This window comes from Myotis yumanensis, unplaced genomic scaffold (genome assembly GCF_028538775.1).
Source record: "Myotis yumanensis isolate MYYU_CA2020_CCGP unplaced genomic scaffold, mMyoYum1.0.hap1 SCAF_18, whole genome shotgun sequence".
Classification (NCBI taxonomy): Eukaryota; Metazoa; Chordata; class Mammalia; order Chiroptera; family Vespertilionidae; genus Myotis; species Myotis yumanensis.
This window is the reverse complement of record NW_027223769.1, coordinates 26,120,540-26,132,962: the sequence shown is the minus strand read 5'-3', so window position 1 is coordinate 26,132,962 and position 12,423 is coordinate 26,120,540.

Below are 12,423 nucleotides of genomic sequence, written 5' to 3'. Positions count from 1 at the left end.
ACATCAATGTGAGAGAAAAACATTGATCCATTGCCACAGCCTGGGCAAGTGCTCTGACTGGATCTCAAACTCGCCACCTTTTGGTGTATGGGTTGACACTCAACCAACTGAGCCACACCAACCAGGGCATGCATTTTCATCTAAAGGTGTGATTCTCTATGGAGGATGATTTTGCCTTCTCAAGGGGGATGTTTTTGGTTGTCACAGCTGGGGGGTGTGGAGAGGAAATACTACTGATATCTAGTGAGGAGAGGCCAAGGATGCTGCTAAACACCCTGCAGTGCCCCTGACAGCACCACCCTAACCCCACCAGACAATTATTTAGCCCAAATTGTCAATAATATCAATGATGATACAAATCCAGGTTCCAGTTTCTGGACTAATAATTATAACTTATTTATTGCCATTTGGCCACCTCCAAAATCTTCCTTCTTTTTAGCTTTTCTGCTACTTGACTGCTTTGTTACCCCAGAAAATATAATTCCCATTTAAAAGCAGTTTACCAAAGTAAAATATATTCATTTTGTGGTACAATTACACAATGGACTACTATGCAGCTATAAAAAAGAAGGATCTCTTACCCTTTGAGACAGCATGGAGGGACCTGGAGAGTATTACGCTAAGCAAAATAAGCCAGTAAGAGAAAGACAAGTATCACATGATCTTATTTATATGTGGAATCTAATGAACAAAATAAATTGACAGACAAAACAGATCCAGATACATGGAAGCATGCAACAGACTGACGAATCTCAGAGGGAAGGGGAGGGGGGATTGGGAAGAGATTAACTAAAGAACTTATATGCATATATACATAACCCATGGACAAACAATAGTGCAGTGAAGGCCTGGGGAGAGGTTGGGAGTGGGGTGGAGAGGATCAATGGGACATAAAGAGGGACATTTATAATACTCTGAACAATAAATATAAATTGAAAAAATGTTTCAAAGTTTCTAATTGTTAAATATTTCAAATAAAATACAAAAATAATACTAATAATCTACCACCTAGCTTTTAACAGATCTTTGTCATTTTTGCTTCACTTTAAAAAGTAGGATATTCTATCCCAAGAAACCAGAAACACCAATCAGAAAGGATATATGCACCCCTATGTTCATAGCAGCACAATTCACCATAGCTAAGATCTGGAAACAGCCTAAGTGCCCATCAGTAGATGAATGGATTAGAAAACTGTGGTACATCTACACGATGGAATACTATGCTGCTGTAAAAAAGAAGGAACTCTTACCATTTGCAACAGCATGGATGGAACTGGAGAGCATTATGCTAAGTGAAACAAGCCAGTCAATGAAGGAAAAATACCACATGATCTCACTCATTCATGGATAATAAAGACCATTACAAACTTTTGAACAATAATAGATACAGAGGCAGAGCTGCCTCAAACTGATTGTCAAAATGCAGTGGGAAGGCCAGGGAGGGTTGGGGGACAGGAGGGAGGGGAGTAAGAGATCAACCGAAGGACTTGTATGCATCCATATAAGCATAATTAATGGACATAAGACACTGGGGGGTAAGGGAGGCAGGGGTTTGTCAAGGGCGGGGGGGAAAAAAGGACACTTATGTAATACCCTTTGTAATACTTTTAGTGAAAAAAAAAAAATAAAAAAATAAAAAGTAGGATATTCTAGATATTCAAATTCCTTTTCTCCCACCCTAGAGGTAACCACTATTCTAATTTTGTTTATATCAGTCCCAAGGTTGTTTTTATTCTTGCTTCAAATATATATAACATATATCTATAAATAAGCTAATTTTTAAATACAGTCATGTGCTGCTTAATGACAGGAATATAATCTGAGAAATATGTTAGGCAATTTCATACTTGTGCAAACATAGAGTATCCTATATAATAAAAGTCTAATATGCAAATCGACCAAATGGTGGAACAACCAGTGGAAGACCAGTTACTATGATGTGCACTGACCACCAGGGGGCAGATGCTCAATGGAGGAGCTGCCCCCAGCATGCAGACCCCTGGCCAGCCAAGGCAGGTGCCAGCAGGGGCCCCTGGTTGCCTCCCGAAGATCGTTCCTGATCGCTGGCCAGGCCTAGGGACCCTACCCATGCATGAATTTTGTGCATCGGGCCTCTAGTATTTACATAAACCTTGATGGTCTAACCTACTACACATCTAAGCTTTATGGTTGTTGACCAAAACATCATTATGCAGGTCTTGACTGTGAGAATTCCTACGTTTTATTCAACATTATAACTTTTTAATATATTTTTATTGATTTCAGAGAAGAAGGGAGAAGGAGAGAGAGATAGAAACATCAATGATGAGAGAGAATTATTGATTGGCTGTCTCCTACTGGGGATAGAGCCTGCAACCCAGGTATGTGCCCCAAACAGGAATCGAACCGTGACCTCCTGGTTCATAGGTTGACGCTCAGCCACTGAGCCACATCAGTCAGGTATTCAACAATATAATTTTGAGATTTATCCATGTTTAAACTTTTTAGAAATAACTTATTCTTTTATCTGCTGTATAGTATTCCACTGAGTGAATAAATTCCTATTAATTTGTTTCAGTTGCTTTTTTTTGGTGATGAGTATGCTGGCATAAATATCCTTATTATATGCCTTCTAGAGCAGTGGTCTGCGAGGTCCAAAAGGTTGGTGACCACCGTTTTAGAGCATGTGCAAATATTTTTCTAGGATTGATCACTAGAAATAGGGTATGCATAGCTTTGTCTTTGTAGGAATTGCCAAAAGTCCCTCCCACATTTCTTCCCCCAGGTATAAAAGTTCTAATTTCCCCTTTTCTTTACTGTCACTTGGTGTTATCAGGCATATTTTCTTTTGCCAATCTGATGAGCTTAAGATGGCATTTTAGTATGTTTTAATTTGCATTCTGTGAATTTATGTGATTACTAGTGAGTTTGAACATCTTTCCATAAATTTACTGCTCATTTGGAGTTCTGTTAATTGCCTGTTCATTTTCTCAGCCCATTCAAAAAATTACTTACTGATTTTTAGAGAGAAAGGAAGGGAGAGAGTGTGTGAGTAAGCCAGAGAGAGACAGAAACATCGATTTGTTTTTCCACTATTTATACATTCATTAGTTGATTCTTATATGTGCCCTGATCAGGATCAAACCCGAAACCTTGGCTTCTCACAGTGACACTCTTACTAACTGAGCTACCTGGCCAGGGGCCTCCGCCCATTTTTTTCTATCAAGTTTTTTTCCCTCTATAAATATACTAGAGGCCCAGTGCATGGAATTTGTGCACAGGTAGGGTCCCTAGCAGCTGCTGGCTGCTGGCCAGGGCCTTCCTTTGTTTCGCGCTGCCCCCTGGTGGTCAGCGCATGTTATAGTGAGTGATCGAACACCCGGTCAGTAGAACTCCCAAGGGGACACTTTGCATATTAGGCTTTTATATATATAGATTAGAGGCCTGGTGCACAAATTTGTGCATGGGTGGGGTCCAGCCAGCCCGCCCCGATTTGGGCTGATCAGGCCAGGCTGGCCAGGGGGAGGGGCCCCAGGCAGTTTGCGGGCCAGCCCTGCCTCCTGGTCGAACTCTGGTTGAACTCCCGGTCGAGGGGAAATTTGCATATTACCCTTTTATTATATAGGACTAGAGGCCCAGTGCATGAAATTCATGCATGTGTGCGATCCCTAGGCCTTGCCGGCAATTGAAGCATCTGGCGTGGAAGGGCAGGTCCCAGCTGACCTCTGGGCCCTGAGCAGCACCTGGGCCCCCGGGCACTCGCGCCACCCCTGTCTGACTGAGTCATGGTGCCCGAGTCCCCATGCAGAGATGTGGTGAGCATGGCCAGACGCTGCGGGCTGGGGCACAGTGTGGGCTTCTGGGCCACCCAGTGCACTCTTCTCGGCTGGCCTGGCAGACCTGTGGGCCTCTGGGCTCCTGTGTGAACCCACGGGGAGCCTGGCTGGCCCCTGTGGTCCCGGCGGCTGTGGCCCAGCACACCCGGAATAGGCTGTGCAGGTGTGGGGTGGGCTCCTTGCGGGCATTTGGCACCTGAGCATGGGGGCTTCCCTGGCTTGCAAGCCCTGACGTCCTGGGGGAGGGTAGCAGGGGGAGTGAGAGCGAGCTCGGCGGACACTCTGTATTATCACCACACCTCTGTCCCCGTCACCCCTGCCCCCAGGTAGCTGGCTAGAGGTCGCAGCCCCCTGCCTGGGTGCCGTGGGAGGTTGGTAGCTGCCACCCACCCCCCCAGTTTCCAGCCCCAGCCTGGGGCCCAGCCCCGATCAGGCGATCAGGGCCTGCCAACTGCTGGTCACCATCTTCAGGGCGATCAGCAGGGTGATTGGGCCCTTGCTCGCACCCACCTTGGCCTGGTGCCTCCTGCTCACCTGCTCCACAATCTTGCTGTGGTCCCGCTCTCATCGGGACCCATCAGGGCTGGCAGCGCCTCCACTGCCTCCTGCTACCAGCGCTGCATCGCCAACACCTGCCATGTTCTGTGCCACCCCCTGGTGGTCAGCGCACGTCATAGCGAGCGGTCGAACTCCTGGTTGAACTCTCCTTTGAGGGGACAATTTGCATATTAGGCTTTTATTATATAGGAAGATAGGATTTTTTTATATGTTTGATCAGAATACTGTGCTAATTATATGAGTAGAAAATATCTCCGTCTGCTCTGGGACTTGTCTTTTCACTTTTTCCTTGTGTGTTTTTTGTGAAGTTTTAAATTTTAGTACAACCAAAATTATCAGTCTTTTATTGTTTATGCTTTTTGCGTCTTATTGAAGAAATTATTCCCTAAAGGGATGTCATAAATATATTCTCCCATGTTTGATTCTTGAAGTTGAATGATTTCACCATCTCAAGTTTAAATATTTAATCTATGTACAATCTATTTTTCCATTTTGTGAGAAAGTAATCTACCTTTCTAAGTGGATGGTTGATTGTCTTAACACTCTTTGTTGAAAAGTCCATTGTTTCTCTCTTGATTTGCAATTCAGCTCTGCCACATACCAGGTTCCCATATGTCTATGAGAGTGTTTTAAGTTTCCCATGTTTATCTCTATTCTAATATTAATGGTTATAATTACTATAGCTTTATAATAAGCACTGCTATCTGGAGAGGTGAGACTCCCATCCTTTAATAATCTACATTTTTAAAAACTTGCCTTGGCTATTCTTAACTTTTTGTTTCCATATGAATTTTAGAATCAGTTTGTCAACTGCTAAGAAATGTCCTGCCTGGGAATTTGATTAGTATTGTGTTCAGTTTGTAGAATATTTTAAGGCGAATTTCCACTTTAAAATAGATTCCTGCTGTCCATGAACAAAGTATAGCTCTCCACGTATTCGAGCCTTTCGTGAGTCTTCAGGCCTTTCTTTTCTGGCACCTCTGTGTAGAGATCAGCCAGCTTTTCTAGAAGTACATGCTGGCTTCTCCTCTGCATGCCTATCTCCTAAGCCCAGCAAAGAGCTTCTCGTGTCAGTGGTGATGACGGATGGAATGGCTCTCATAGCCATGGACAAGGGCACTGTGAATATAAGGATCCCACCACCTTCTGGTCAGCCCATTTGCTGGTGGAGTCTGGCTGCTATGATGGGTGCAGGGCAGAGATGAGTAGTCTGAGGCTGAGACTAGGGCAGCAGGTCTGAGCAAGAGGCCTGGGGCCTCTAGTCACTGTGAGTGCAGTTATTTCCTGGGCCAAATTGCTTTCTGTGTTCCAGTGGCAAGATATCTATGCTTTGGAACATAGTCTCTGAGCTAAACTGCTTGGTTGGATTCAACTCCCATCTCTACCACATACTAGCCTGGGAAGTTGCTTAACTCCCTAGTGCAGCGGTTCTCAACCTGGGGCTCGAATGACCCTTTCACAGGGGTCGCCTAAGACCATCGGAAAACACATATATAATTACATATTGTTTTGTGATTAATCACTATGCTTTAATTATGTTCAATTTGTAACAATGAAAATACATCCTGCATATCAGATATTTACATTACGATTCATAACAGTAGCAAAATTACAGTTATGAAGTAGCAACGAAAATAATTTTATGGTTGGGGGTCACCACAACATGAGGAACTGTATTAAAGGGTCGAGGCATTAGGAAGGTTGAGAGCCACTGCCCTAGTGCATCAGTTTCTTCCTTTGTTAAGTAGGGAATCTCATAGGGTTGTTTTGAGGAGTAAATACCAGTAAAGTGCTGAGAACAGTGCTCTGCTATTTGGGGGTTACCTGCTGCTCCAATAGCACACCAGTAGTCTTATTCTTATTATGGTATTGAGTGATCTGGGATCCAAGTGGGTATTTCTCTATGTATGTGTTCTCTTGAAATGAGCTTCCTGTGACATACTCTGTCTAACCTATTGGAGGTTGATGGTGTCTGTTAGCATATTCAAGGCTCTTCGAATATCTGTAGAAAAACACACACCTGTTTAACCTTATTTAAGCCAATATTCTCTAAACCTACCTATCCATTGAACTCTTCATTTTTTTCCATTTAATATCAGTGTAATTAATATTCTGAGAAGCCAACTTTAGGAATAGTCCTTAGGGCATTACTTGTAAAAATTTATGTTTATTTTGGCAAATAGTACAGAAAGATATCCCAAGAAGATATATTCTTAGTGTGAGGTTTGAAAACAGAGGTTGGATAAAGAAGAGAGAGTGACATTGGTAGGCAGTCTTTGATCAGTAAAATATCCTTTAAGTAGATGAAAAAAATCTATATCGTACATTAGCCAAACAGCTTCCACCAATTACAAACATATTCCCATTAATAAAAGTGTATGTGTGTACGTTTTTAAAGGAAAACTAAAAGTGTTGTATTTTTGGTGCCTATATTGCAGCCTGGTGCAGAGGTAAAATTTGATGTATTTCACAGAAGCCCTGCTGGACTTTCTCCTGAAGACAGGAAGGCCAGTTTATTGGTATTAATCATGGTTCATTTACTGCTTGTTTTGTTTCTTCAAAGAATCCCAGTTGCAATTGGGAATGGCATTTTGGGAATGTTGGGAATGCTACTGAGATACATACTGACTCCTCCACCCCTTGGATGTATTTTGTTATTTCCTTAGCCATGTGCTCTATGAAAATATTTGACTAGTTAATTGTCCCAAATCAGGAACAAAATGCAAAAGCAAAGCAAAGGGGAGGCAGCTCCGCATTTGTCTCCTCCCCTGTCACTGTCCTGTCAACTTACCTTACTGCTCTTAATGGAGCTGAGGGAGAAGTCAATGATGCTAGTGTTTGATCCAAATAATTAGCTGTTTATCAAGAAAAGAAAAGCAAGACCAATTGTACACACACTTTCCTTTCCTTTTTGTTTATTTCCTGAAAGATATTTTCTTAAAATAGCTTCCCTCACCCCCTGCCTATTTTTCCCCCCATGGGACTTTTTACTACTGTAAGGTGGCAGCTCACTGTGGACCACTGACGCTTTTGAAAGCTTCTGGGGGCAGGAGCTGGTAGAGGAGGTCTAACTCAGTAGACAACTAGAAGTGAGAAGTAAACTCTTGGGCTGGACCATTGGTCTTTTCAGTTATTCATGACTAAGTCTCTGTAATGCAGATTCCTCCCATTGCAGTGTTTTATCAGATAAAGTAAACAATAAAATCCAGGTGATTTGTTGATGACCTGTAATACATTCAGTTTACATGTTAGAATAAAATGTCGAGGTTTAGGCCTAGTTGATTCTAGACTCTTAAAAACAATTAATTTATAGCCTTGATTTCCATGGCTTGTGTTTCGTTCTTTCAGCACACTCATGCTAAGTAAGATGTCTTGGGTTAACTTAAATTAGGAACATTTTGTTGCTTTACAGTTTTATGAATGAAGTTTTATAGATATTTTTGTCTCATATTTTTTCAAACAAATTTCATTTACTACTTTAAATCTATGTATTATTCAGAAATCAAGTTAAAGTAGTAACTTTTGGCTTATCTGTCAAAGATATATTTTTGTGGGATTTTAATCATCACTCTATTTAAACAGAAACATTAAAATGCAAAATGAGGCTTGTTTTTCATTTAAAGAGAAAATAACTGGTGACACTTGCAATGTGTAAACTTTGTTGCCTGGTAAATTATAATCAGATTGCCATTGGTTCATTCATTACATTGAGCTAATGCTAAAAGACCAATTCCCAGTGATGTCATTACAGGCTTTGAGTAGACAGGATTTGTTTCTATTAAAGGAGGCTATACTAACAGAGGAAGGAGTAATTTGGGGTAGGATAAGCTAGAAGTGTAAAGAATCATTTCTTTTTACTGAGAAAACTTTCAAATGTTAGATTTTAACTCTGTCTTGGGCAAGATCTATTCGACATGGACCATTTTATTAATTTAAAAAATACCTTCCATGCCACTAAATTCATTTCTCTGTGTACAGTTGACTTTACAGTAGGATCAAATGAAGAAGTTGATAATTGCAGAAGGAAGTTTTTCTCTTTGTGCATGCCTCTGTTATCATTGTAGATAAAATAAGAAGTGAATGGTTATGTAAATAGTTTTAAAGTAAAGGCTTTTTATTTTATGCTCTTTCTGGTTTTTACTCTACAGAAGACAGGTGATTCTAATATGTCCACTAGTGGGCGCTGCAGTGCTTCCATCTTGCTATATATATTTATCTGGGCATAGTATAAAAATAATCATACAGTGAATGGTGAGTTTTCCTTAAGAGCTACTGTCCTGTCAAGAAAGACACCAAAAATACATTTGGAAGATTATATCTACTGAAATTATTTACTAAAATTTAAGAACAGAATAATGTGCTTGAGATTGCTGCTCAGTTTTTGCTGGCATTCATTTATATATGTGAATTGTCACATTTATTCTTGTTTGATAAGCATATACACTGAAGTCCACATTATGCAGAAAAAGAAAGGTACTTAATACCCTAGTACAAATTAACAATATTTATTAGGAGAAAATCCTGCCTCTTTCTATTGAAGAAAAACATTGAACATGTTTGGTTGGTGTAATTTTGAGTATGAAGCAGTGTAGTTGTGGCTAAGATGTCTATTTGATATTTAGGGATGAATTTGATGCTTTAATAAGGGAATCCTCTGTCTCCCTCATCCATCATCCGCCATCCTCATCCATCCAAACACCACTGTAAATTTGTCAGAGCCTTTTCCATATTCAGTACTTGTATAAATAATGGCTGCTGTGATTTGAAAAAAAGGAAAATGTGCACTTTCTGGCTATGTTATATATCTGATCACAGTCATGGCGACATCTCATAGTTTTTGTTTTGCATTGTGGAGCCTCGGTGCATATAATTTAAGCCCCAGAGCATTAAAGGACATTTTTCTGTGCTGACCCTTATTGTGGTTAGTACTTGCCGAAATGAAATTAGTTTGGGGGGGCTTTTCTACAGCGGATGAAACACAGCCTCTGCTCCATTACCATGCTTTTATCATTGCCCATCGCCTCTCCTTTTCTCCTTTGCTATCTTAGGGATTATGCAGGTTCTCTGCAATATTCTGAAATTAATCAAAGCAAGCAAAACCCCGCCTTATTATCCGTCACAGGAAGAGAGTGGTTTCCACAATTCAGACAGCTTTGTGATGTTGTCCAGTTGTGTAACTAGAATTTTATTATCTTAAAAAAAAGGTTCTGATTTTCACACAATGAAACCTTTTCATGTTAAACTTTGCATGAGCGATGCATGGCTCCGTGTGAGTGTGACAAAGGATCTGAATTTAACTGATAGGCTGTTTCCCTTATTTAAATAAGGAACTGATCTGTGAACAACATCCATTTCTTTCTTTGATTTTTAGCTTAGCAGAACAGCTGTATGTCCTTAATGCAGTTTGGGTCATAGAAGCTTTCTATGCAATGAGATAGGAGCAAACTTACAGCATGCTTATCCAGTCTGGACCTTGTGTTCTGTCTCATCTTTTTATAATCATACTCTACAAATGATTTTTTCCCACTAAATTAGTGGCCATTGTACAGATTGCAGACACTTAGTTTGATTGAAAGTAATAAAAGGAGATTATCCACTGGGTTGGTTGAGTGAAGGTTCTGATTTGAGCCACTGCCTGGAGAGAAAAGAATTAATCTTATAAACCCGACTCACTTCTGCCATGCTTTGAAAAACTGCCAGGAATGCATTAGATCCTTTTTGTCTTAAGTCCAGTGAGAGTTAAAGGTGGAGTGGGAGAGATTCAACATATGAACCAATTGACCATGACCTGGGGTGTTATGCTCTGAGTGGTATGATGGGGGCTTTTTCTCGCACTCTGAGTAAATTTCTATCACCACAATCTTTGAATTTGAGGAGGAGAAAAAGGAAGAGAAGGAAGAGAAGAGGATGAATGTTTTTCATTTATTAAGTATATTCTTTGTGCCAGGCACTGTTTTAGATTCTAAGTTTAGATTATACATGTTTTTGTACCTTATTCTCATGAAATAGATTATTATGCCAACTTTATGGGAGTGGAAGCAGGTACAAAGAGGTGAAGTGCAGGCACTATAGCTACTAGGCGGATGACTTGAGATGCAAATCCAGGTTTGTTTTTTTCACCTCCAAAGCACTTGCTTGTAAACACTGTGCTCTCCTGCCTCCTCTGACATAGCAGAGATGGAAACATTGGCTCTGGGAGAGCAGAATGAGATGCAGCATGCCCAGCACCAGGCTGGCCCAGGGAGGCACTCAGAAAAAAATGAATGGGTGAAAAGGTGCATCGCTGATACTGAGGGGAAAGCCATTTGCCCTTTTTTTAGGATAATAGCATGGTGAATTAGAAAGGTTGCGAGCCAGCTAGACTTGGGTGTATGTATCTGACCCTTCTCTTTGTTGTTGATGTCACTAGGAGCACCCCACCTACCTCTCTGAGCCTCTGTTTCTATCTCCGTAACATACCTCGTAGGTTGTTGGGAGTGTGGGGGAGGTGGCCTGGGGAGTGTTGGATGGCAGATCCTAGCATGAAGTTTATGTTGAAGGATGTGATGAGCTGCCTTGGGTGGGAGGTTGGAGGTCGAGGATGGTATTTGGAACCATGAAGGTGGCAGAGGGAGCTTTCCATATGTTGCATTGGAAGAATCTTAAACCATATAATTCAAGTGGAAAAATCCCAACTCAGAGGCAACACATAGCAGGACTCAAACCTACCTCAGTAACCTTTGAATTCTAAAAAGACTACCCTTCCCACAGAGCTTTAGGCAAAATAGTAATGTCAACTCTGATCTTTATTTTAGCTGTGTAATTTCCAGCGAGTGTGGAACAACCCAGAACATTCAATACCAGCCTTGCTTCTCTCCTTTTATGGAAGTAGCCATCATCTAATGGAGGACGCACTGAACAAGCATCTGCATCTCGGGCATCCGCTTTTCTCTTCCTTGGTATGTTGGGGGAATAAGAGTGAGAGAGATGGAAAGAAAGCAAACAAACAAAAACAAAATACCCATTGTGCTAGAAGTAGTTCCTTTTACTCAAATTCTCAGGTCATTGGTTTGTCTGAGGGGGTTTTCCTTTGATTATCAGCCTTTCGTTATTTTTTGTTGATGATTGTAATCCATTTTCCCAAAGTTGCCCCCTTTGTAGTCTTGAGATCTGGTAGGACAGAATGAAGAAGGGAAAAGGAAAAAGTAAGGAGTAAGGGAGTCAAAAGGATAAACAATGTGGGCTCAGGCTGGGGGGCCGTGTTAGGATGGTCAGCATGCTAAGGGCCGCTTTTTGTGGGCGGAACCAAGATATTTGGAGGGAGATGGCTGTGGGACCTATTGAAGCCTGGTGGGCATATTTTGCTATGTTTTTTTTTTTGTGTGTGTGTATTCAGAATGCAATGTGAGTCTCTTCTTACCTGTATTTAGGGATGCCTTTTTTACTCACTAGCAGAATAGAATGACACAATCACCTTATCTTGTCTGTTGGTTGCAAAGTCAGTAGAACTAGTCTTACATTTTTGATGTTATTCAGGTAATATCAACCTGGAGAAACCAGACCTCCACTGATTCTCTGGCTGGGAGAGAATATGCTTGCTCTAACCCAGGCTTTAGGTACAAGGGAACTGGCAACTGGGAGACAGGTCAAGGACTGAATCTGTTTTTCTTTTCTTCCTAAGCCTAAGGGGTTTTTGTCTCATGTCTGGACAAACTTCAAGGGGCTCAGGATCATGGGTGGAGGTAGTGATTCAATGCCCTCTTCATTTCTCAACCTCAGCGCCATTGGGGCTGCCCCTTCCTGTGCCTGTGCCGGCCTTCTTGGGGTGGGGGTGTGATGTGAACACTGTGTAAGGGCCCCTTGGGCATCTGGTTAGGGATTGGCCTGACAGCCACGAGAGCCTTCTTGATGCATGAAAACTTCATCTGTTTCTCCCATTCTTGTCGTTCCTGAGGGAAGGAATTAGGAAAGGAAGGAAGGCACAAGTGGGGAGTCCCTGGAGTCAGCCTATAGCCCTTCTCCCCATTTCCCTCTTGCTTTTGTCTTGCCAGAGTCAAGCTCCTGGTCTGCA